Source organism: Ranitomeya variabilis, chromosome 2 (genome assembly GCF_051348905.1).
Source record: "Ranitomeya variabilis isolate aRanVar5 chromosome 2, aRanVar5.hap1, whole genome shotgun sequence".
Taxonomy (NCBI): Eukaryota; Metazoa; Chordata; class Amphibia; order Anura; family Dendrobatidae; genus Ranitomeya; species Ranitomeya variabilis.
Genome location: NC_135233.1, coordinates 205,961,662 through 205,989,466, shown reverse-complemented (window position 1 = coordinate 205,989,466; position 27,805 = coordinate 205,961,662).

The following is a 27,805-nucleotide window of genomic DNA, read 5'->3' as shown; positions in this document are numbered from 1 at the left end:
AGACGAAAACCACTGTCGAGCAGTAAGAACATAAAAGCTTGTCTCAATTTTGCCAGAAAATATCTTGATGATCCCCAAGACTTTTGGGAGAATACTTTGTTGACTGACGAGACAAAAGTTGACCTTTTTGTAAGATGTGCGTTCCATTACATTTGGTTTAGAAGTAACACAGCATTTCAGAAAAAAAACATCATACCAACAGTAAAATATGGTGGTGGAAGTGTGATGGTCTGGGGCTATTTTGCTGCTTCATGACCTGGAAGACTTATTGTGGTAAACGGAACCATGAATTATGCTGCCTAGCAAAAAATCCTGAAGGAGAATGTCCAGCCATCTGTTCGTGACCTCAAGCTGAAGCGCACTTGGGTTATGCAGCAGGACAATAATCCAAAACACACCAGCAAGTCCACCTCTGAATGCCTTAAGAAAAACAAAATTAGGACTTTGGAGTGGCCTAGTCAAGGCCTGATATTAATCAGATTGAGATAGTGTGTCATGACCTTACAAAGGTGATTCATGCTTGGAAACCTCCAATGTGGTTGAAGTTCAACAATTCTGCAAAGATGAGTGGCCAAAATTCTTCGAGAACACTGTGAAAGACTCATTGCCAGTTATTACAAATGCTTGAATGCAGTTTTTTGCTGTTAAGTGTGGCCCAACCAGTTATTAGGTTTAGGGGGCAATCACTTTTTACACACAGGGCCCTGTAGGTTTGGATTTCTTTTTCCCTTAATAATAAAGAACTTCTTTTAAAAACTGCATTTTGTTATTACTTGTGTTATCTTTGTCTAATATTTACATTTGTTTGGTGATCTGAAAAATTCAAGTGCAACAAACATGCAAAAGAATAGGAAATCAGGAAGGGGCAAACACTTTTGCACACCACTGTATGTGTTGTATCCACTATTTTCTTGGAAACAACATGTACATATTATAATATTTAGAGGTATGCACATGTCCGTTTTTCCCAAAAGCACGGATGACAAGGGCCAATACAAGTCTATGGGTGTGTGTAAAACGTGTTCAGCACATGGATGGCATCAGTGTACAGTCCTTGTGTTGTCCGTGTTTACCATTGCAAAGTAGAGGAGAAGATTTGAGTTTATTTATTTCTTTATCCATCCTTGAACAACACTGATGACACTGATTGTAAAAACTGACACAGTGATGGCACCGGTACCATTTTTTCTAGATTTATACAGCATTCATTTGACATAAGTGACAGTCAGTAGTGTAAATAGAGCCCGATGAGCCCTAGTGCAAAATTTGGACCTCACCTCCCCCACTCAGACCTCACCTCCATCTCCCATCATGTTGGTAAGATGCACGGGCTCTTGTAGAGTTCTAAATCCAATAAGGACATATGTTACCTCTGATTATGTAGTATCCTGTGTATATCCTCCGTCCTGGTATATATCTCCCTCTTCCTGATATATATATATATATATATATATATATATATATATATATATATATATATCCCCCATCCTGGCATATATGTCCATTTTCCTGGTATATATGTCCCCCATCCTGGCATATATGTCCCCCATCCCGGTATATACGTCCCCCATCCTGGTATATATATCCCCCATACTAGTATACATGTTCCTCATCCTGGTATATATGTCCCCCATCCTGGTATATATATCCCCCATCTGTCATGGTTCCCAATGGCAAGGGAAAGTCAGAGAACATAAATAACAGAACAGCTCTTGGGTGATGGAATCTCGAGCTGACCATGAGCTAAACCTATCACACAACTAACAGTGGCCGGGTGACGTACCTACGTTTTATCCCTAGACGCCCAGCGCCAGCCGGAGGACTAACTAACCCTAATAGAGGAAAAGACAGACCTGGCTTACCTCTAGGGAAATTCCCCCAAAAAGGAGACAGAAGCCCCCCACATATATTGACGGTGAGTTCAGAGGAAAAGACATACGTAGTATGAAGGTAGGTTCAGCAAAGCGAGGTCCGCTTACTAGATAGCAAGAAGATACAATAGGGAACTTCACGGTCAGCTGAAAACCCTATTAAAATACCATCCCGAAATTACTTTAAGACTCATGTGTCAACTCATGACACCGGAGTGGCAATTTCGGCCCACAAGAGCTTCCAGCTACAGAAAAATAACATAACTGTGAACTGGAACAAAAATGCAAAACAAACTTAGGACTAAGAGTCCAACTTAGCTGATAGTAGTCTAGAAGCAGGAACATGCAACAGAAAGGCTCTGGTTACATTGATGGCCGGCACTAGAATAACTGAGCAGCAAGGCTAAATAGGATACTCCCATATCCTGATGGAAACAGGTGAACAGAGAAAGTGAAGCACACAAGTCCAGTACCACCAGTGACCACCGGGGGAGCCCAAAAACCAAATTCACAACAGTACCCCCCCCCTCAAAGAGGGGGCACCGAACCCTCACAAGAACCACCAGGGCGATCAGGATGAGCCCTATGAAAGGCACGGACCAAATCAGAGGCATGAACATCAGAGGCTGTCACCCAAGAATTATCCTCCTGACCGTAGCCCTTCCACTTGACCAGATACTGAAGTTTCCGTCTGGAAACACGGGAGTCCAAGATCTTCTCCACAACGTACTCCAATTCACCCTCAACCAACACCGGAGCGGGAGGCTCAACGGAAGGCACAACCGGTACCTCATACCTGCGCAATAATGACCGATGGAAGACATTATGGATAGAAAAAGATGCTGGGAGGTCCAATCGAAAGGACACGGGGTTAAGAATCTCCAAAGTCTTATACGGGCCGATGAACCGAGGCTTAAACTTAGGAGAAGAAACCCTCATAGGGACAAAACGAGAAGACAACCACACCAAGTCCCCAACACGAAGACGAGGACCAACACGACGACGGCGGTTAGCAAAATGCCGAGTCTTTTCCTGGGACAACTCCAAATTGTCCACCACCTGTCCCCAAATCCGATGCAACCTATCCACCACAGTATCCACTCCAGGACAATCCGAAGACTCCACCTGACCGGAAGAAAAACGAGGATGAAACCCCGAATTGCAAAAAAAAGGAGAAACCAAAGTGGCAGAACTAGCCCGATTATTGAGGGCAAACTCCGCCAACGGCAAAAAGGCAACCCAGTCATCCTGATCTGCAGACACAAAACACCTCAAATAAGTCTCCAAGGTCTGATTAGTTCGCTCAGTTTGGCCATTAGTCTGAGGATGGAACGCAGACGAAAAAGACAAATCAATGCCCATCCTAGCACAGAACGCCCGCCAAAATCTAGACACGAACTGGGTCCCCCTGTCAGAAACGATATTCTCCGGAATACCATGCAAGCGAACCACATTTTGAAAAAACAGAGGAACCAACTCGGATGAGGAAGGCAACTTAGGCAAGGGCACCAAATGAACCATCTTTGAAAAACGGTCACACACCACCCAGATGACAGACATTTTCTGAGAAACAGGGAGATCAGAAATAAAATCCATAGAGATGTGAGTCCAAGGCCTCTTCGGAATAGGCAAAGATAACAACAATCCGCTAGCCCGAGAACAACAAGGCTTGGCCCGAGCACAAACATCACAAGACTGCACAAAAACTCGTACATCTCGAGACAGGGAAGGCCACCAGAAGGACCTAGCCACCAAATCCCTGGTACCAAAGATCCCGGGATGACCTGCCAACACAGAAGAATGAACCTCCGAGATGACTCTACTGGTCCAATCATCAGGAACAAACAGTCTACCAGGCGGGCAACGATCAGGTCTATCCGCCTGAAACTCCTGCAAAGCCCGTCGCAGGTCTGGGGAAACAGCAGATAATATCACCCCATCCTTAAGGATACCTGTAGGTTCAGAATCACCAGGGGAATCAGGCTCAAAACTCCTAGAAAGGGCATCCGCCTTCACATTTTTAGAACCCGGTAAGTATGAGACCACAAAATTAAACCGAGAGAAAAACAACGACCAGCGCGCCTGTCTAGGATTCAAGCGCCTGGCAGACTCAAGATAAATCAAATTCTTGTGATCGGTCAATACCACCACCTGATGTCTGGCCCCCTCAAGCCAATGACGCCACTCCTCAAAAGCCCACTTCATAGCCAAAAGCTCCCGATTACCAATATCATAATTTCGCTCGGCGGGCGAAAATTTTCGAGAAAAGAACGCACAAGGTCTCATCACGGAGCAGTCGGAACTTTTCTGCGACAAGACCGCCCCAGCTCCGATCTCGGAAGCATCGACCTCAACCTGAAAAGGAAGAGTAACATCAGGCTGACGCAACACAGGGGCGGAAGAAAAGCGGCGCTTAAGCTCCCGAAAGGCCTCCACAGCAGCAGGGGACCAATCAGCAACATCAGCACCCTTTTTGGTCAAATCAGTCAAAGGTTTAGCAACATCAGAAAAACCAGTTATAAATCGACGATAAAAATTAGCAAAGCCCAAAAATTTCTGAAGGCTCTTAAGAGAAGAAGGTTGCGTCCAATCTCAAATAGCCCGAACCTTGACAGGATTCATCTCAATGGAAGAGGGGGAAAAAATGTACCCCAAAAAAGAAATCTTTTGAACCCCAAAAATACACTTAGAACCCTTCACACACAAGGAATTAGTCCGCAAAACCTGAAAAACCCTCCTGACCTGTTGGACATGAGAATCCCAGTCATCCGAAAAAATCAAAATATCATCCAGATACACGATCATAAATTTATCCAAATATTCACGGAAAATGTCATGCATAAAGGACTGAAAGACTGAAGGGGCATTTGAAAGACCAAAAGGCATTACTAAATACTCAAAATGGCCCTCGGGCGTATTAAATGCGGTTTTCCACTCATCCCCCTGCTTAATTCGCACCAAATTATACGCCCCACGGAGATCAATCTTAGAGAACCACTTAGCCCCTTTTATTCGAGCAAACAAATCAGTAAGCAGTGGCAGAGGATACTGATATTTGACTGTAATTTTATTCAAGAGTCGATAATCAATACACGGCCTCAAAGAGCCATCTTTTTTAGATACAAAGAAAAAACCGGCTCCTAAGGGAGATGAAGAAGGACGAATATGTCCCTTTTCCAGGGACTCCTTAATATATTCTCGCATAGCAGCATGTTCAGGCACAGATAGATTAAATAAACGACCCTTTGGAAATTTACTGCCCGGAATCAGATCTATGGCACAATCGCAATCTCTGTGAGGAGGTAGTGAACCAAACTTAGGCTCCTCAAAAACATCACGATAATCAGATAAAAATTCCGGAATCTCAGAGGGAATAGATGACGAAATGGAAACCAAAGGTACGTCCCCATGAGCCCCCTGACATCCCCAGCTTAACACAGACATTGCTTTCCAGTCAAGGACTGGGTTATGAGATTGTAACCATGGTAATCCGAGCACCAAAACGTCATGTAGATTGTACAACACAAGGAAGCGAATCATCTCCTGATGGTCTGGATTCATACGCATAGTCACTTGTGTCCAGTATTGTGGTTTATTACTAGCCAATGGTGTAGAGTCAATACCCTTCAGAGGTATAGGAACTTCCAGAGGCTCTAGATCAAACCCACAGCGCCTGGCAAAGGACCAATCCATTAGACTCAAAGCGGCGCCAGAGTCGACATAGGCATCCGCGGTAATTGACGATAATGAACAAATCAAGGTCACAGACAGAATAAACTTAGACTGTAAAGTGCAAATTGAAATAGACTTATCAACCTTTTTTGTACGTTTAGAGCATGCTGATATAACATGAGTTGAATCACCACAATAGAAGCACAACCCATTTTTTCGCCTAAAATTCTGCCGTTCGCTTCTGGACAGAATTCTATCACATTGCATATTTTCTGGAGCCTTCTCAGAAGACACCGCCAAATGGTGCACAGGTTTGCGCTCCCGCAAACGCCGATCAATCTGAATAGCCATTGTCATGGACTCATTCAGATCTGTAGGTGCAGGGAACCCCACCATAACATCTTTAATGGCATCAGAGAGACCCTCTCTGAAATTCGCCGCCAGGGCGCACTCATTCCACTGAGTAAGCACAGACCATTTACGAAATTTTTGGCAGTATATTTCAGCTTCATCTTGCCCTTGAGATAGGGCCATCAAGGCTTTTTCAGCCTGAATCTCTAAGTTAGGTTCCTCATAAAGCAACCCCAAAGCTAGAAAAAACGCATCCACATTGAGCAACGCAGGATCCCCGGGTGCCAATGCAAATGCCCAGTTTTGAGGGTCACCCCGCAGCAAGGAAATTACTATCTTAACCTGCTGTGCGGGATCTCCAGCGGAGCGAGATCTCAGGGAAAGAAATAATTTACAATTATTTTTGAAATTCAGGAAACGAGATCTATCCCCGGAGAAAAATTCTGGTATAGGAATTCTAGGTTCAGATATAGGAGCATGAATAACAAAATCCTGTAAATTTTGAACCGTCATAGCAAGATTATTCAAACCTGTAGCCACACTCTGAGGATCCATTTTAATCAGGTGAGATCAGAGCCATTCAAGGATTAGAAGGAGAGAGAGAGACAAAGGCTGCAATTAGAGCAGAAATGCAACTGAGTCAACTAAAAAACAAGCTCAGAAGAAAAAAAAAAAAAAAAATCTGCAGACTTCTTTTTCTCTCCTTTCTTCTGCCAACGGTTTTAACCCTTGGCCGGCCATACTGTCATGGTTCCCAATGGCAAGGGAAAGTCAGAGAACATAAATAACAGAACAGCTCTTGGGTGATGGAATCTCGAGCTGACCATGAGCTAAACCTATCACACAACTAACAGTGGCCGGGTGACGTACCTACGTTTTATCCCTAGACGCCCAGCGCCAGCCGGAGGACTAACTAACCCTAATAGAGGAAAAGACAGACCTGGCTTACCTCTAGGGAAATTCCCCCAAAAAGGAGACAGAAGCCCCCCACATATATTGACGGTGAGTTCAGAGGAAAAGACATACGTAGTATGAAGGTAGGTTCAGCAAAGCGAGGTCCGCTTACTAGATAGCAAGAAGATACAATAGGGAACTTCACGGTCAGCTGAAAACCCTATTAAAATACCATCCCGAAATTACTTTAAGACTCATGTGTCAACTCATGACACCGGAGTGGCAATTTCGGCCCACAAGAGCTTCCAGCTACAGAAATATAACATAACTGTGAACTGGAACAAAAATGCAAAACAAACTTAGGACTAAGAGTGTCATGATTTCCCAATGGCAAGGAAATAAAAAATAACAAAACGGACTAGCTCTCGGGTGATGGAAACTAAAGTTGACCGTGACCTGAACCTCACACAACACTTGAAGCAGCCGGGGAGTGTTCCTACGATGCCCTAGACACCACGCGCCAGCCGGAGATCTAACTACCCCTATCAGAGGAATATACAGGCCTGTCTTACCTCCAGAGATGTACCCCAAAAGGAGATAGCAGCCCCCCACAGATATTGACGGTGAGTTCAGAGGAAATGAAATACGTAGGATGAACAGCAGGTTTAGCATAGAGAGGTCCGCTTTCTAGATAGCAGAAGGACAGGAAAGTGTTACTTCACGGTCAACTTAAAACACTACTCAAAAACACCATCCAGAAATTACTTTAAACTCCAGTGACAACTCATGCCACTTGGAGTGGCAATTTCTGTCCACAAGAGCTTCCAGCTGCAGCGAGACACATTACTGCAATCTGGACAAGAAGTTAGCATAAACTCAAAACAAAATTCAACTTAGCTGAACAGGAACTTGAGGCAGGAGAATGCAACAGAATGCTACTGATACATTGTTGGCCGGCATGGGACTAACAGCCAAGCAGCCTTAAATAGGAAACTCCCCTAATGGGTGGCAACAGGTGAGCAGAGATAGCAGAAAGCACACAAGTGGCACTACCATCAAACACCACCGGGGGAGCCCACAAACAGAATTCACAACAGTACCCCCCCCTTAAGGAGGGGGCACCGAACCCTCACCAGAACCACCAGGGCGATCTGGATGAGCACTATGAAATGCACGAACCAAATCAGGAGCATGAACATCGGATGCTGTCACCCAGGAATTATCCTCCTGACCATAGCCCTTCCACTTAACTAGATACTGAAGCTTCCGTCTGGAAACACGGGAGTCCAAGATCTTTTCCACCACATACTCCAATTCACCCTCGACCAGCACAGGAGCAGGAGGACCAGCAGAAGGAACAACCGGCACCTCATACCTCCGCAACAATGACCGATGAAAAACATTATGAATAGTAAAAGATGCTGGGAGGTCCAAACGAAAGGACACAGGATTAAGCACTTGCAGAATCTTATAAGGGCCGATAAACCGAGGCTTAAACTTAGGAGACGAGACCTTCATAGGAATAAATCGAGAAGACAGCCACACCAGGTCCCCAACACAAAGACGAGAACCAGCACGCCGATGACGATTAGTGAACTGTTGAGTCTTCTCCTGGGACAACTTCAGATTGTCCACAACCTGTCCCCAAATCTGATGCATCCTATTCACCACGGCATCCACTCCAGGACAATCCGAAGACTCCAATTGACCGGACGAAAAACGAGGGTGAAACCCCGAATTACAAAAAAAAGGAGAAACCAAAGTGGCAGAACTGGCCCGATTGTTAAGGGCAAACTCTGCCAACGGCAAAAAATCAATCCAATCATCCTGATCAGCGGACACAAAACACCTCAAGTAAGTCTCCAAAGTCTGATTAGTACGCTCAGTCTGGCCATTAGTCTGAGGATGGAATGCAGACGAAAAAGACAAATCGATGCCCATCCTGGCACAGAACGCCCGCCAAAATCTAGACACAAACTGAGTACCCCTATCAGACACTATATTCTCAGGAATACCATGCAAACGCACCACATTCTGAAAAAATAGAGGAACCAGCTCAGAGGAGGAGGGCAACTTGGGCAAGGGTACCAAATGAACCATCTTGGAAAAACGGTCACACACCACCCAGATGACAGACATCCTACGAGAAACAGGAAGGTCAGAAATAAAGTCCATAGAGATGTGCGTCCAAGGCCTCTTAGGAATAGGCAAGGGCAACAACAACCCACTAGCCCGAGAACAGCAAGGCTTGGCCCGAGCACAAACATCACAAGACTGCACAAACATACGCACATCTCGAGACAAGGAAGGCCACCAAAAGGACCTAGAAACCAAATCCCTGGTGCCAAAAATTCCAGGATGACCTGCCAACGCGGAAGAATGAACCTCCGAGATAACTCTACTGGTCCAGTCATCAGGGACAAACAGTCTACCAGGCAGACAGCGATCAGGCCTATCCACCTGAAACTCCTGCAATGAGCGTCGCAGGTCTGGGGAGACAGCTGACAATATCACCCCATCCTTCAGGATGCCAGTAGGTTCGGAATCACCAGGCGAGTCAGGCTCAAAACTCCTAGAGAGGGCATCCGCCCTCACATTTTTAGAACCAGGCAGATATGAAACCACAAAGTTAAATCGGGAGAAAAATAACGACCAGCGCGCCTGTCTAGGATTCAGACGCCTGGCTGACTCAAGATAAATCAGATTCTTGTGATCAGTCAAGACCACCACCTGGTGTCTAGCACCCTCAAGCCAATGACGCCACTCCTCAAATGCCCACTTCATGGCCAAGAGCTCCCGATTTCCAACATCATAATTTCGCTCAGCGGGTGAAAACTTTCGAGAAAAAAACGCACATGGTCTCATTACTGAGCAGTCAGGACCTTTCTGCGACAAAACTGCCCCTGCTCCGATCTCGGAAGCATCCACTTCAACCTGGAAAGGGAGCGACACATCAGGCTGGCGCAACACAGGAGCAGAAGAAAAGCGGCGCTTAAGCTCCCGAAAGGCCTCCACAGCCGCAGAGGACCAATTAGCAACATCAGCACCCTTTTTAGTCAAATCAGTCAAAGGTTTAGCAATGGCAGAAAAACCAGCTATGAATCGGCGATAGAAATTAGCAAATCCCAAGAATTTCTGAAGACTCTTCAGAGAAGTAGGTTGTATCCAGTCACAAATAGCCTGAACCTTAGCAGGGTCCATTTCCATAGATGAAGGGGAAAAAATATATCCCAAAAAGGAAATTCTCTGAACCCCAAAAATACACTTTGAGCCCTTCACAAAAAGAGAATTAGCCCGCAAAACCTGAAAAACTCTCCTGACCTGTTGAACATGAGATTCCCAGTCCTCCGAAAAAATCAGAATATCATCCAGATACACAATCATAAATTTATCCAGATATTCACGGAAAATATCGTGCATAAAGGACTGAAAAACGGAAGGGGCATTCGCGAGACCGAAAGGCATTACCAAATACTCAAAATGGCCTTCAGGCGTATTAAATGCGGTCTTCCACTCATCCCCCTGCTTAATCCGCACCAAATTATACGCACCACGAAGATCGATCTTAGTGAACCACTTAGCCCCCTTTATGCGAGCAAACAGATCAGTCAGTAAAGGCAAAGGGTACTGGTATTTAACTGTAATCTTATTCAGAAGTCGATAGTCGATACAAGGTCTCAATGAACCATCCTTTTTACCCACAAAGAAAAAACCTGCCCCTAGTGGAGACAAAGAGGGGCGAATATGACCCTTTTCCAAAGATTCTCTGATATACTCCCGCATAGCAGCATGTTCAGGTACAGACAAATTAAACAGACGACCTTTAGGAAATTTACTACCGGGAATCAACTCAATTGCGCAGTCACACTCTCTGTGAGGAGGGAGAGAATCAATTTTAGGCTCCTGGAAGACATCATGAAAATCTGACAGAAATGCTGGGATCTCAGAGGGAGTAGATGAAGAAATGGGAACCAAAGGAGCATTCCCATGAATCCCCCGACATCCCCAGCTCAACACAGACATTGATCTCCAGTCCAAGACTGGATTATGAATTTGTAACCATGGTAATCCAAGCACTAAAACATCATGTAAATTGTATAACACAAGGAAACGAATAATCTCTTGGTGGTCTGGGGTAAGATGCATAGTCACTTGTGTCCAGTATTGTGGTTTATTGCTAGCCAAAGGTGTAGAATCAATCCCCTTTAGGGGTATAGGAACTTCCAGAGGCTCTAAATCAAAACCACAACGCTTGGCAAAGGACCAATCCATGAGACTCAGAGCGGCGCCAGAATCCACATAAGCATCCACGGTAACAGATGATAATGTACAAATCAATGTCACGGACAAAATAAATTTAGACTGCAAGGTACCCATAGAAAAAGATTTATCAACCTTTTTATCAACCTTTTTTATGCGTTTAGAGCATGCTGATATAACATGAGCTGGATCCCCACAGTAGAAGCACAACCCATTTTTACGCCTGTAATTCTGTCGTTCGCCTCTAGACAGAACACTATCACATTGCATATGCTCTGGTGCCTTTTCAGAGGTCACCGCCAAATGGTGCACAGGTTTTTGCTCAGAAAATACCGCCAAATGGTGCATAGGTTTTTACTCAGAAGATACCGCCAAATGGTGCACAGGTTTGCGTTCCCGCAAACGCCGATCAATCTGGATAGCCAATTTCATGGCATCATTCAGACCTGTAGGCACAGGGAACCCCACCATGACATCCTTCACGGCATCAGAGAGACCCTCTCGGAAATTCGCTGCTAGAGCGCACTCATTCCATTTAGTAAGCACCGACCATTTACGAAATTTTTGGCAGTATATCTCAGCTTCGTCTTGCCCTTGGGAAAGGGCTATTAAAGCCTTCTCAGCCAAAATCTCTAAATTAGGTTCTTCATAAAGCAACCCCAAAGCCAGAAAAAACGCATCCACACTTAGCAACGCAGGATCCCCTGGCGACAATGCAAATGCCCAATTTTGTGGGTCACCCCGCGGCAGAGAAATAACAATTTTAACCTGTTGTGCAGGATCACCAGCGGAGTGAGATCTCAGAGACAAAAACAATTTACAATTCTCTTTGAAATTCAAAAAACGGGATCTGTCTCCGGTAAAATATTCAGGCATAGGGATCTTAGGTTCAGACATTGGAGCACGTAAAACAAAATCTTGTAAGTTCTGAACCTTTGTAGCAAGGTTATTCAAACCTGCAACCAGACTCTGTGGATCCATGATTCAAACAGGTGTAACCAAAGCCATTCAGAGATTAAGAGGAGAGGAAAAAAAAAAAAAAAAGGCTGAAGACTGCAGTTTAAGCAAGAAGTACAAATGAGCAAACTAAGGAGCAGTTTCAAACACAATAGAGGAAAAAACTTTTCTTATCCTTTCCTGCTTTAGTGCATGGTTTTAACACATCTGGCCGGCCAAACTGTCATGATTTCCCAATGGCAAGGAAATAAAAAATAACAAAACGGACTAGCTCTCGGGTGATGGAAACTAAAGTTGACCGTGACCTGAACCTCACACAACACTTGAAGCAGCCGGGGAGTGTTCCTACGATGCCCTAGACACCACGCGCCAGCCGGAGATCTAACTACCCCTATCAGAGGAATATACAGGCCTGTCTTACCTCCAGAGATGTACCCCAAAAGGAGATAGCAGCCCCCCACAGATATTGACGGTGAGTTCAGAGGAAATGACATACGTAGGATGAACAGCAGGTTTAGCATAGAGAGGTCCGCTTTCTAGATAGCAGAAGGACAGGAAAGTGTTACTTCACGGTCAACTTAAAACACTACTCAAAAACACCATCCAGAAATTACTTTAAACTCCAGTGACAACTCATGCCACTTGGAGTGGCAATTTCTGTCCACAAGAGCTTCCAGCTGCAGCGAGACACATTACTGCAATCTGGACAAGAAGTTAGCATAAATTCAAAACAAAATTCAACTTAGCTGAACAGGAACTTGAGGCAGGAGAATGCAACAGAATGCTACTGATACATTGTTGGCCGGCATGGGACTAACAGCCAAGCAGCCTTAAATAGGAAACTCCCCTAATGGGTGGCAACAGGTGAGCAGAGATAGCAGAAAGCACACAAGTGGCACTACCATCAAACACCACCGGGGGAGCCCACAAACAGAATTCACAACATAAGAGTCCAACTTAGCTGATAGTAGTCTAGAAGCAGGAACATGCAACAGAAAGGCTCTGGTTACATTGATGGCCGGCACTAGAATAACTGAGCAGCAAGGCTAAATAGGATACTCCCATATCCTGATGGAAACAGGTGAACAGAGAAAGTGAAGCACACAAGTCCAGTACCACCAGTGACCACCGGGGGAGCCCAAAAACCAAATTCACAACACCCATCCTAGTATACAAGTTCCTGATCCTGGTATATATGTCCCCCATCCTGGTATATATGTTTCCCATCCTGGTATATATGTTCCCCAACCTGGTACATATGTCCCCAATCCTGGTATATATGTCCCCCATCCTGGTATATATGTCTCCCATCCTGGTATATATGTCCTCCATCCTGGTACATATACCCCCCAACCACAGAGCAGGAGGTTACAGTAGTCGAGGCGGGAGATGATGAGGGCATGGACTAGGGTTTTTGCAGATTCTTGGTTTAGGAATGTACGGATCCGTGAAATATTTTTGTGTTGAAGGCGGCAGGAAATGGAAAGGGCTTGGATATGTGGTTTGAAGGAGAGATGAGTGTCAAGGATTACCCCAAGACAGCGAGCTTGTGGGACTGGGGAGAGTGGGCAGCCGTTTACTGTAATGGATAGGTTGGTTGGGGGGGTCGCGTGAGATGGGGGAAAAACGATGAATTCTGTTTTGTCCATGTTAAGTTTTAGAAAACTAGCGGAGAAGAAGGATGAAATAGCGGACAGACATTGAGGTATTCTGGTTAGTAGGGTGGTGATATCTGGTCCAGAGATGTAAATCTGTGTGTCATCAGCATAGAGATGATACTGAAAGCCGTGAGATTCTATGAGCTGTCCCAGGCCAAAAGTGTAAATGGAGAAGAGCAGGGGCCCTAGAACTGAGCCTTGCGGGACTCCGACAGATAGGGGGCGAGGTGAGGAGGTGGTGTGTGAGAGGGAGACGCTGAATGTCCTGTCTGTTAGGTATGACGAGATCCAGGATAGGGCCAAGTCTGTGATGCCAAGGGATGAGAGGATTTGCAGCAACAGGGAATGGTCCACTGTGTCAAAGGCAGAGGACAGGTCTAGGAGGAGGAGGAGAGTAGTGTCGCTTGCTCTTGGCGGTTAAAAGGTCATTGGTGACCTTAGTTAAGGCAGTTTCAGTGGAGTGGTGTGACAGGAAGCCAGATTGTAAGCGGTCTAAGAGGGAGCAGGAAGATAGATGGGAGGACAGTTCAAGATGGACGTGTTGTTCCAGTAGTTTTGAGGCATAGGGGAGAAGTGATATAGGGCGATAGCTAGATACAGAGGATGGGTCAAGAGAGGGATTTTTGAGGATAGGTGTGATTGAGGCATGTTTAAAGCTTGAGGGGAAAACACCAGTTGTTAATGATAGGTTGAAGAGATGGGTTAGGGTTGGGATGAAGACTGTGGCGAGGTTTGGGATGAAGTGGGATGGGATCAGGTCAAGTGCACAGGTGGTGAGATGCGATCTTGAGAGTAGAGTGGAGAGTCGATTTTCTGTAATGGTGAAGCTGGTTGTGGAAGTGGAGGGCTGGGTAGTTGGGAGGAAGGGCTCTGAGGGTTGTCCACTAAAACTGTCTCTAATGTTCTCAATCTTCTGCTTGAAAAATGAGGCAAAGTCTTCAGCTGAGATGAGTAGGGAGGGAGGAGGTGCTGGGGGACGGAGGAGAGAAGGAGCAGAGAAAGTGTTAGCAGGTGGGAGCAGGAGAGGGCATAAGGTGGCTGTCTGTGCTTGGAGACAGAGGATTGTATGTTGAGGAACAGCTCTGAGGAGGAGGTGGGATGGGGAGGATTGAGGAAGAGATAAACATTTCCTTACTAGGTGTAGGGATTAGGGGAGTTAGCAGAAAGTGAAAAGGGGTGAAAGTTAAAACAAACAGAAACATCCTGGTATACATGTCCACCATCCTGTTATACATGTCCCCCATCCTGGTATATATGTCCCCATCCTAGTACATATACCCCCCATCCTGGTATACATGTCCCCCATCCTGGTATACATGTCCCCCATCCTGGTATACATGTCCCCCCATCCTGGTATATATGTCCCCCATCCTGGTATACATGTCCCCCATCCTGGTATACATGTCCCCCATCCTGGTATATATGTCTCCCATCCTGGTATATATGTCACTCATCCTAGTACATATACACCCCAACCTGGTATATATGTCCCCCATCCTGGTATACATGTCCCCTATCCTGGTATATATGTCCCCATCCTGGTATATATGTCCCCATCCTAGCACATATACCCCCACCTTGGTATAGATGTCCCCCATCCTGGTATACATGTCCCCCATCCTGGTATACATGTCTCCCATCCTGGTATATATGTCACTCATCCTGGTATATATGTCACTCATCCTAGTACATATACACCCCAACCTGGTATATATGTCCCCCATCCTGGTATATATGTCCCCATCCTAGTACATATACCCCCCATCCTGGTATACATGTCCCCCCATCCTGGTATACATGTCCCCCCATCCTGGTATATATGTCCCCCATCCTGGTATATATGTCTCCCATCCTGGTATACATGTCACTCATCCTAGTACATATACACCCCAACCTGGTATATATGTCCCCCATCCTGGTATGCATGTCCCCTATCCTGGTATATATGTCCCCATCCTGGTATATATGTCACTATCTTAGCACATATACCCCCACCTTGGTATAGATGTCCCCCATCCTGGTATATATGTTCCCCATACTGGTATACACTGTGTTCCAAATTATTATGCAAATAATATTTCCTCATATTTTCTCTAAATTACCTATCTGAATTGCAGTCATTGTTATTTTCCAGTCATCTACTATTCTAGTACAATTGCAATGTTTTGGAACAAACTGCCTATGAAAACAGTATCTTAAAAAAAAAAATAAATAAACACTCAAAATGCATGTTCCAAATTATTATGCACAGCGGAGTTTTCAACCTTTTTTTTGTTATTTTGAACAAAAAAATGGTCAATTGTGAAGTTATAAGCATTATCCGCTTGTTACAAAATGAAATCAAACAGTTTTCAAGTGAAAACTTTATTCTAGGTGATGTTACATTTGCACATAGGACCCCTTGTTGGAAAGAAGCTTCTGAACTCTCTCGTCCATTGAATTTGTCAGTGTTTGGATGGTTTCTGCTTCAATTGTTTTGCATGTGGACAGAATACCCTCCCAGAGCTGTTGCTTAGATGTGACCTGCCTCCCGCCATCATGGACACTCCTTTTGATGATGCTCCAGAGGTTCTCAATGGGGTTGAGGCCAGGGGAAGATGGTGGCCACACCATAAGTTTGTCCTCTTTTATGCCCATAGCAGCCAGAGATGCAGATGTGTTTTTTGCAGCATGAGACGGTGCATTATCATGCATGAAAATGATCTTGCTGAGGATAGCACGGTTCTTCCTCTTGAACCATGGCAGGAAGTGTTGTTTTAGAAGCTCCACATAGATTATGGAGTTCATCTTTACCCCTTCAGGGATCATAAAGGGGCCGACAATCTCTCTCCCCATGATTCCAGCCCAAAACATTACTCAACCTCCTCCTTGTTGGCGCCTTAGCCGTGTTTTCATGGTGTGTCCATCAACCAGCCATCCTCCACTCCATCCATCTGGACCATCGAGCGTTGCACGGCACTCATCGGTGAACAAAACAGTTTGGAAGTCAGTCTTCATGTATCGTTTGGCCTACTGGAGCCGTTTCTGCTTGTGTGCAGTGGATAAAAGTGGTCGACAGGATGGCTTACGCACAGCTGCAAACCTCTGAAGGACCCTGCATCTTTTTGTTCTGGGGACGTTGGAGGCACCAGCAGCTTCAAAAACTTGTCTGCTGCTATGACCAGGCATTTTTGCAGCTGCTCTTTTAACCTTACGTAATTGCCTGTTGGAAAGAGTCCTCAATTTTTCCTTATCAGCACGCACACATGTGTGCTGGGAATCAGCTACATACTTCTTGATTGTGCGATGATCACGATGAAGTGTCTTGGCAATGTTGATTGTAGTCATGCCTTGACCTAAATACTCCACAATTTGTTGCTTCTCAGCAGCCAACACATCTTTTTTCTTTCCCATTTTGGCGAAAAATGTAGACTGCTTAATAATGTGGAACAGCCTTCTTAAGTAGTCTTGCCTTTATTTGGACACACCTGCCAAACTAATTTGCACAGGTATCTGCAATTGCTTTCAGTGATATAAAGAGCCCTGACACACATCACCATCAATGAGTTTAAATGACAAACAAAAAAATTCTAACCTTATCACTCCTAAACTCTGTGCATAATAATTTGGAACACAGTGTATATGTCCCCCATCCTGTTATACATGTCTCCCATCCTGGTATATATGTCACCCATCCTAGTACATATACACCCCAACCTGGTATATATGTCCCCCATCCTGGTATACATGTCCCCTATCCTGGTATATATGTCCCCCATCATGGTATACATGTCCCCCATCATGGTATACATGTCCCCCATCCTAGTACATATGTCCCCCATCCTGGTATACATGTCCACCATCCTGGTATATATGTCCCCCATCCTGGTATACATGTCCCCATCCTGGTATATATGTCCCCAATCCTGGTATATATGTCCCCCATCCTGGTATACATGTCCCCCATCCTGGTATACATGTCCCCCATCCTGGTATATATGTCCCCGATCCTGTTATACATGTCTCCCATCCTGGTATATATGTCACTCATCCTAGTACATATACACCCCAACCTGGTATAGATGTCCCCCATGCTAGTATACATGTCCCCTATCCTGGTATATATGTCCCTCATCGTGGTATACATGTCCCCCATCCTAGTACATATACCCCCCATCCTGGTATAGATGTCCCCCATCCTGGTATAGATGTCCCCCATCCTGGTATACATGTCCCCCATCCTGGTATACATGTCCCCCATCCTGGTACATATACCCCCCATCCTGGTATATATGTCCCCCATCCTAGTACATATATCCCCCATCCTGGTATATATGTCCCCCATCCTAGTACATATACCCCCATCCTGGTATATATGTCCCCCATCCTGGTATAGATGTCCCCCATCCTAGTACATATACCCCCATCCTGTTATACATGTCCCCTATCCTGGTATAGATGTCCCCCATCCTAGTATACATGTCCCCCATCCTGGTATAGATGTCCCCCATCCTAGTATACATGTCCCCCATCCTGGTATAGATGTCCCCCATCCTAGCATACATGTCCCCCATCCTAGTACATATACCCCCCATCCTGGTATTTATATCCCACATTCTGCTGCTGTTCTTTAATGCATAGAAAAAAAAATGATTCTACTCATCTTCCCTCCGCTCCCCCGCGGTACGGTGTCCTCTCCTGTAGCCGGGAGCTGACTTCAGCGTACAAGCGGCACGAGCGCATGACGTCACTGCCGTGCGCCCACAGTCACGTGCACTCTGACATCAGCTGTTGGCTCTGACTGACCGGCAGCATGAATTGCAGCATACGGACCCCTGCCTTTGTGCTGGTGCTGCCGCTATATGCTGGATATTGTGTACCTCTTAGCAGAAATGCCAAATCTAATGTGTGCCCACATGTTTGGCCACATTGCTTATCTTTATAGTATATTTCTGCATTATTTGTACTTTTCCCTAGATTGCTTTGAAAATATAGTAATGGCAGTCTATCAGTGCTAAACATGTGAGCGTTAAAGAGGCTTAAACATGCCTAAGTTGATGGTTATGCTAATTTCATGACCAATGATGACAAGTTTTGATTCTCCTTACGTTGCAATTCCAAGTGTCCCCTGAGCTGCACTTCCATGGGTAGACTGCCTGATTCTTCACTGAAGGCTCCATTATCCCTCTAAGTGTCAGTTCGAGCGGTCTTTTGATTTATTCATTTTCAACCGCCACCGGAAAGCGAGGGCTAGGGATCATTCAGTGCAGAGAGCGAGGAAACTGCATGAAGACAGAGCGAGGGGGATTATGACTTGTTTGGTCATGCAAGTAGCATAGCCATCAACCAAGGGATGATCAAACTGCTCCACACTCACCTAGCTGTCAGTTTTGATTGGTCAAAAGTGCTAATGGACCCCCTTTAAGTTGCGGTGGAAAAACTAAAATGCTGTACTTTAATAATCATCATTTTATTTCTATAGCGCCAACTTATTCTGCAGCACAGACTGCAGAGACCCGTGTGTCGTAACCAGTGCTTTCCCCCGTCCCATCACACCGTAATAAAAGATACCGACAAACCTGGATGGGTTGAACAGGTCGGTCACAGTTTATTATTTGCAAAGTAGAGAAGTGCAATTACATTTCGCGACGCACTCATTGCTGAAGGCCCCGCCGACGACCGCTGGGCCAGCAAGCCGATGAGAGGTTACGAACCTTTGCCCCCCTCTACCTACCGCCACGGAGGATCATGTGTATGACCTACACAGGACTCCGACCCCCACACAACAACATTAGAGCCTGTTCAACACCATCCTGCAAACCAGTCAAGAATAGAGGTGAGGTGGATGCCGTCCGGTCTTAGTAAAGATAAATTGTTCCCTTCTAGCTCTTGGTGGCGAACCACAATGCCGTAATTTTCTCTCACAAACTTCGACATCTTTGTGCTAATCCTTTTTCTTGATTTTTCGATGGCTTTCACGCCCTTGGCTCCGTGCCAAACCGTTCGAGGAATTATCTCAGACCACACCACCATCATATCCGGTAATAAACAAACCAACCGCTCAATATCTGTTGACATTACTGTGTACAGCTCGGCCCCTTTTCGTTTGCCCAAATCATTGCCTCCGGCGTGTAGCACCAGCACCACTGGCCCCTTGGCCCTCTTGGCGATGTCGACCATCTCCGGGAAGACCTGACGCCACCGAAGCCCTCTGATGCCTCTCCAGTTGACTTCCAGCTTCGGGAAGCCAAAATTTGTTCCGCCCGACCGCAGTTTGGCTCTTTCGTACGCCCAGTAGACAAAAGAATGCCCCACTACCCAAACTGTGGGCTTAAAGCTGCCTGTAAGGCTGGTTTCACACTTGCGTTTTGATCCGCAGCGTTTTAGCGCTAATAAACGCATGCGTTTTTTTTTCCTATACTTAACATTAAAAACACATGCGTTTTTTAGCATGCGTTTTGACGCGTTTTCGGCAACGCATGCGTTTTTTGACGCGTGCGTTCAGTTGCAGAAATGCAACCTGTAGTGATTTCTAGCGGCGTTTTTTTGCTGCAAAAAAACGCATGCGTTTATTCGCGGCAAAAAAATGCATTGCTGTCTATGTAAACGCATGCGTTTTTAAGCACATGCGTTTGCTTGCGTTAAAAACGCATCCGTTTTTATAGGAAAACACAAGAAAACACAAGAAAAAACAAGAAAACCCTAACCCTAAACACAAGAAAAAACAAGAAAACCCTAACCCTAAACACAAGAAAAAACAAGAAAACCCTAACCCTAACCCTAGGGTTACTAGGGATCCTAACCCTAACCCTAACCCCAAGGTTAGGATCCCTAGTAACCCTAGGGATCCTAACCCTAACCCTAGGGATCCTAACCCTAACCCTTAGGGTTAGGGTTAGGATCCTAACCCTTAGGGTTAGGGTTAGGATCCCTAGGGTTAGGGTCCCTAGGGTTAGGGTTAGGATCCCTAGGGTTAGGGTTAGGATCCCTAGGGTTACTAGGGATCCTAACCCTAACCCTAGCTATTTCTGTTTATAGTGGGTTTTCTAGTTGATTTTGATGATTGGCAGCTGTCACACACTTCTCAGCATGCGTTTAAAAAACGCAAACGCAGGAAAAAACGCATGTAAACGCCGCAAAACGCCACGGTTTTTTTTCTGCATGCAAAAACGCATGCGTCTAAAAAACGCGGCGTTTTGCTGCGTTTACATGCGTTTTTTCACCACATGCGTTTTTTTTTTAAACGCTGCAGATCAAAACGCAAGTGTGAAACCAGCCTTAGAGACAAAAAGTGTTAAAGCAGGTCTGGTCTTATGTATCTGGCAAAGCATGCGGATTTCCATCGGCCCATTCTCTGCACCTCGACTTCCGATACCCCCGCTCTAGCTGCTTTGGTAGCCGCCCCTATTCGGAAGGAATGTGTCCCATATTCTTTCGGGGCAATGCCGACTGCCTCTAGGCACTGTTTAAAAATCGCTTGAAACTGATATTTTGTAAGCGGGGACCCGTCGGTGTGTGAAAGAAAAAAATCTACCCGTACATCTTACTACCGTATAGTGTTTGACTATTACTAGAGGGCATATAGGGCCGCCTGACGCCTTGACCAATACCCATGTCCCCCTCCCGGTGGGGTCGCATTTGGCTCTCTGGACTCTAATGCGCAGAGCTTCGCTGCATATGTCGAGGTCTTTGTTGATTAAACCGCCTACTGATGCTGTCTTTGACTGCGGCACTAATTCACTGATGCGAAGCGCCCCGAAGAAAGATATCAGATATCAGCGTTGCCTCGTATTGTGACTTGCACACTGATGAAGATATTGCAATCTTGTCGTGCAGTAGCCTTAAGGAAACTGGGCGAAGGCATTCCTGACTGGGTTGAAGCCTTTTCCAGCCTTTAACGGCTTGTTTGATGAAAAACTATTTGGTTACGTCCACCCACCCCAGCAGCTGAAAGAAGAAGGCTATTCCCGATAGATGACGTTGCGCTAATGTCCCTGACGCACCTCTCCACCTGAGCCGTTCTAAGAGTTCTACTAAGACGTCGCATCTCGCCCGGTCGCACCTGTCGACTGGCCTTCCTTGAGTTAGCGAGCACCACTCCTCCCACGCCTTACCGTAAACCTGCCAAGTAGCCGGTGTCACTGAAGTGCGGATCAAGGGCATCAGTGATTGGCCACCATGTCCAAGAGGGAAGGAGGACATTGTAGGCCCGATGTTTGCGCCTTGGGGAGGAAGAGTTTGAATGCTTGCCAATCAGAAGATAACAAAGAGTTAACAATTTTATCATCTACAGTCGCTGTAAATCTGGCACGGCACCAGATGTTGTGTTTGAGGCATAATAATGCTAGGCGGCGCAACAGCGCGAGTGCTGGCTGAGAACAAGAGGACATGCTGTTTAGGGTTTTTGCTGTTCTCAACTGTTTGGTGAGAAATCTGATGTTCGTATTTTCCAATTGGGCACCCCATAGCTCGACTGATGTTACTATTGCCAAAATTTCTACCAGTGCTGGGTCACGGCCCCATGCGGCCGTGGTCCATAGTTCAGGCCATGGGCCTTTGCACCACTGGTCCTTGTAGATTGCCGCAAAACCATCTGTAATATTTCCACCGACCACTAGGCCTAAATCTTTGTTTAGCGTCTCCCGTGCCATCACGCATGTATGCCCATTGTAGGACTCCAGGAATGTCCTCCAGACCAGCAAGTCTGCCTTCAGGGAGCGGTTTAGTCTAATTCGGTGGCTCGGCTGGGCTATGCCCTTGGTTGCTAGTGATAGTCGGCGTGAAAAAGCTCTGCCCGCCGGCATTACCCGACAGGCAAAGTTGAGAAATCCTAGCAGGGACTGCATCTGCTGCAGGGTGACATTTTTGCTTTGTGGCAGTTTTTCACCATTTGCAGAGTTTTTTGCAGTTTATCAGCTGGTAGTCGAAACACCATTGCATTGGTGTCTATTTCGATACCGAGAAAAGGCAGAACGTTACAAGGGCCGACTGTTTTATCCGGTGAAAGTGGTACTCCGAATTTACAAGCTAAAAACTTAAACTTTTGGAGAAGAAATGAGCAGAGTCTGGAGTCCCCGGGACCAACGAACAAGAAATCGTCGAGGCAGTGAATTGTTGAATTGCTACCAGTTTCGTATCATATTACCCAGTCTAGGAAGGTGCTGAAAAGCTCGAAGTAATGACAGGAAATGGAGCAGCCCATTGGTAGGCACATATCGAAGTAGAATAGCCTGTCCACCTCACAGCCTAATAGATGGAAACACTCAGGGTGAACGGGCAAAAGGCGGAAGGCTGACTCTATGTCGGATTTCGTCAGCAGGGCACCGGGCCCAGCTGCACCCATGAGCTCGATGGCCCTGTCAAAAGAAGAGTAGGTTACAGACGTCTCTTCCGCGGGTATCGCGTCGTTAACCGATGCGCCTTTTGGGTAAGAAAGGTGATGTATTAGCCGATATTTTCCTGGCTCTTTTTTGGGAACGATACCTAATGGCGAGATCCTGAGATTCTTGAATGGCAATGATCTAAATGGGCCCACCATCCTGCCCAGTTCTACTTCTTTTTGGATTTTTTGATGTAAAATCTCAAGGAATTCGCAAGCCGATTTCAAATTACTTGCCGTAGTTGGGGAGGGGCTGGGTTTGAAAGGGATATACAAACCGTATTTAAAACCGAAATATAGTTGCTGCGCCACTCCTTTATTGTGATAAAGGTTTAGCCATGGGCCCATTGCGGTTACGTTCACCGGGGTTAAGCCTCGCAGGCGCTCTGTTTCTTTGGCGGGTACACCTGGATGCAGGGTGTCCACCTCCGCAGGAGGAGCATTCGTGTCTATATTTACAGGACCCGCGGAAACGGCAGTATCCATTGTTAAATAGTAAGCAGGCCCCAGGTCCGCGTACGACCACGGTATTCTGGCCTGCTGCTGCTGAGTGATAAGTGGTCGCTGCTGAAAAGGGGAGGTGCTTTTGGGACAGCATGAGTCGTAGCCATACATCCGTCGCTTTCACCCCCCAGCCCAAGTCTGGTTGCATGGCCAACCGCCTGCGGAACTCCTCGTCGTACCGCTTCCATGCAGACCCGCCGTGACACTTATATGAATTATAAATTAGGTCCTGATAGATAAATAGTTCAGAACAGCGTTCTGGGTGCTTTTGGCCCATGATGCAGCCGAGAACCACGAAGGCCTGAAGCCAGTTATTCATCGTTTGCGCTATTTTTTGTTTGTTCCTATCTTGTAGGCGCTCGCCTGTTGGTCTGCCGATAACAGTGACCATATATCTACGTAATCGTTGCTCCATATTTTCTGTTTTGTTTCTAAATCTACGTGTGTTCCCAGTGGGCTAACTCCACAGAAAAATACATCCTTGTGAAGACTAGCTGCTTGGGTGGTGCTAGTGTCAGTTGGTACGCCTGGGCGAGTCAACTGCTGAACTAGGGCCTTTATAGCGGATGCTAGCTCGCTTTCTCCCACATTTTGTATGGTCGAGTGCTCACCGAAATCAGGGAATTCACCGCTGTCAGATGCAGGCAGAGTGTCTCCGGACGGAGGGACTCTGGCTCCGGCCGTGGCGCTGTCCTGGTGCTGACCGCCCGCCCGGAAGGATGACGATGGCAGGCCAGTGGCCAGCGCCGTGGCACGGGGATGTATTCTGCTGCGTTGTGTCTGGTGCCGAGCGACTCCTGGAGAGGGAGGTGCTCCGGCTTCTATTGCCTCAATGGTTCGGTGCTGGCTGGTGGACCGGGGAGGTATGTATGGTAGTTCTCCCTGTGCGGCAGCCAGGGACGGAGCACGTGGCGCATGAGATCTGTTGTGTGCTCGAGGACGAGAGGCTACTGGGGCTCCGACCTCCGCCTGGTCGGTAGCGGGGGGTGTCAATGTCTGTTCCCACCGGGTAACCGCTCTGGGTGACCGGTGAGACCGCCGTCTTTCGGCATGCGACAGGTACCGCCCGTTGTGACTCCCCAATGTGTCTGAGCCGTCGGTTGTGGATGGCGAGCGCCATCTGGAGGAGCGGGATCTATGGTGGCTCCTGTGGCTCCTGTATGAGTGGTGTCGGCGACTGGAGTGGGAATGCCGACAGCTAGATGGACAGCGAGGACGGTGGCGGGAATCTACTGATGAGGGTGAGGACGATCTGTGGCATCTATGCCTGCGATTGCCCTGTCTAGGGGTTGTGTTGGGGGCATTTAATTCGGGATTAGGGGTGACGTTAATTTGGTTATGGGGCGTGAGTGGCGGTGTAGGGCGTAGAGCCGGGGAAGGCACAGCGACTGTTAGACTTGCACTGCGGGGTGAGCTTAAAAGGGCGGGGGCTGATAGGAAACTATCTGCGATTTGCATTTGTGACCATGGGGGTGTTGGTGGCGCATAATTTATTGTAGCTGTGTTTGTGCTTGGTGCGACTGTGTGCATGCTTGGTGAGTACACTCCTGGCTGCAGAGCGTGCTGGCCGGTCCGGTTAGACCGGTTATCACGCTCTGCGGCCATATTCGTGGCTCTGGCCCCTGACCGCCCACCCCCCCACACAGGCAACGCTGATGTGCCTGCTGGGGAGACATGGCGGCCCAGGAGTGGGCTGGCCAGAGGTCCACGGTGGTGCAGCCCTGGTGTGGCAGGGGCCGCTGCAGCGCTCCGTGGCGGGACCTGGCTCGGGGGGTTAGGGAGCGCTGCATGTGAGGCCCCCCCTGAACGATTTGGCGGGCTGGGGCCCCCCAGGCTAGCGCTGTGCTACCAGTGCGTGCAGGGGCGTACGTGGGCAGGCCTTGGTGGTCCCCAGCCGGCATCAGGGAGGGGAGACTCCCCGCCGCTGCAGGGGACCTGCGGCGCGCCCGGGCTGATTGCCTGCGCCGCACCCCGATCCCCTGGAGCGGCTGGCGCGCCGCCGAGGACACCGAGGCGGCGGGCGATCCCCTGCCTGCCCCCGCAATGCTGTGGGGCTGCAGGGAGGAAGTGGGGCCGGAAGTGGGCGTGTCCCAACAGGCCCGCACTGCGCTCTGGGAGACCGGGCGGGCCTGGGCTATGAGGGGGCGCACTCGGAGTATGGCACCGGCGGGCAGCGGAGCCTGGGGCAAGCGTCGTGGCGCCCGCCGTGCCACCCGGAGCCATCTTGTTTGAATCAGGCTTTGGTTGACCCCCTATTTCATAACTTATTGCTATTTTGTGTGGATGGTGCCCTCCATCTCTGTGTGTATACCCGCAGCCGTACGTGGGGCAGAGGCACCGTGGCTTGGCAGCGCCGGCTCCCCTCCGACACGCAGGCGCTCGGGAGGAAGGGAGGAACGCCCCGAGCGTCTACCTGGTGGCGCCGCTGCGCCATGGTCAGCAGGAGCACCGGGGGCTGGGAGCGGGAGCCCCAGAGGACCGGGGTCTGCAGTGGCCGGGGCCGATATCACGGGCAGGTGAGTGGGGGTTAGCAGCACTGGGGCGACAGGAGAAGACGAGGCCCCAGGAGGGGGTGTGTGCAGGGACGGAGCCCTGGGGGACGACGGGGAGGCCAGGGGGTGAAGAGAGGGCACAGGAAGGTGCACCCAGGCCAGAATTAAGGGAACGCGACCATTGCTCACCTTCCTGTGCAGCTCCCTGCTGTAGGGCCTTGATCGTAGGGGCAGCCATGGTGGTCAGGATGTCCGGGACAGCAGCTTCCAAGGGTCAGACAACAGCTTCCGAGGGTCACAACAGCTTCCAAGGGTCAGCCGGGGAGAAAGAGGGAGAACCTGGTCCCGTCACTAGCCTTTAACCCCTGAGGGTGTGGCCAGACTCCCCTCCTCTCCCCGGCTAGTCCGCTGGGCGTCCCAATCGTGACATCACCTGGGGAATTAGTGGAAGGGGGGAATTGGGCACTGCACAGTTTTCCCATTTAGCTATCCCTTAAGGGCTCTGCAGTCAGAGGCACGTTCCTTATACAGTACCGTGCCTACCATTACATTTGAGGGGGACATTTACGGACAATAAAGACATTACAAAGATTTCTAACTTCCAGTGTATGTAAAGTAAAAAAGCAGTGCTACAAATAGTTTAAACCTAAACCAAAATCTACCATTTTGTGTATACTGTTTCTATGCAGACCTACAGGTGCTTCTCACAAAATAAGAATATCATCAAAAAGTTAATTTATTTCAGTTTTTCAATACAAAAAGTGAAACTCATCATATATAGAGTCATTACAATCAGAGTGATCTATTTCACGTGTTTATTTCTGTTAATGTTGATGATTATGGCTTACAGCCAATGAAAACCCAAAAGTCATTATCTCAGTAGATTAGAATAACTAACAAAAAACACCTGCAAAGGCTCCTAAGCGTTTATAAAAGGTCCCTTAGTCTGTTTCAGTAGATCCACAATCATGGGGAAGACTGCTGACTTCACAGATGTCCAGAAGGCAGTCATTGACACACTCCATAAGGAGGGTAAGCCACAAAAGGTCATTGCTAAAGAAGCTGGCTGGTCACAGAGTGCTGTATCCAAGCATATTAATGGAAAGTGGAGTGGAAGGAAAAAGTGTGGTAGAGAAAGGTGCACAAGCAACCGGGATAACCACAGCCTTGAAAGGATTGTTAAGAAAAGGCCATTCAAAAATTTGGGGGAGATTCACAAGGAGTGGACTGCTGCTGGAGTCATTGCTTCAAGAGCCACCACACACAGAAGTATCCAGGACATGGGCTACAAGTGTCACATTCCTTGTGTCAAGCCACTCATGGCCAATAGACAACACCAAAAGTGTCTTACCTGGGCCAAGGAGAAAAAGAACTGGCCTGTTGCTCAGTGGTCCAAGGTGTTGTTTTCAGATTAAAGTAAATTTTGCATTTCATTTGGAAATCCAGGTCACAGAGTCTGGAGGAAGAGTGGAGAGGCCACAATCCAAGCTGCCTGAGGTCTAGTGTGAAGTCTCCACAATCAGTGATGGTTTGGGGAGCAATGTCATCTGCTGGTATAGGTTCACTGTGTTTTATCAAGGCCAAGGTCAGCACAGCCGTCTACCAGGACATTTTAGAGCACTTCATGCTTCCCTCTGCCAACAAGCTTTTTGGAGATGGAATTTCATTCTCCAGGAGGACTTGGCCCCTGTCCACACGGCCAAAAGTACCAATACCTGGTTTACAAACAACAGTATCGCTGTGCTAGATTGGCCAGAAAACTCACCTGACCTTAACCCCATAGAGAAT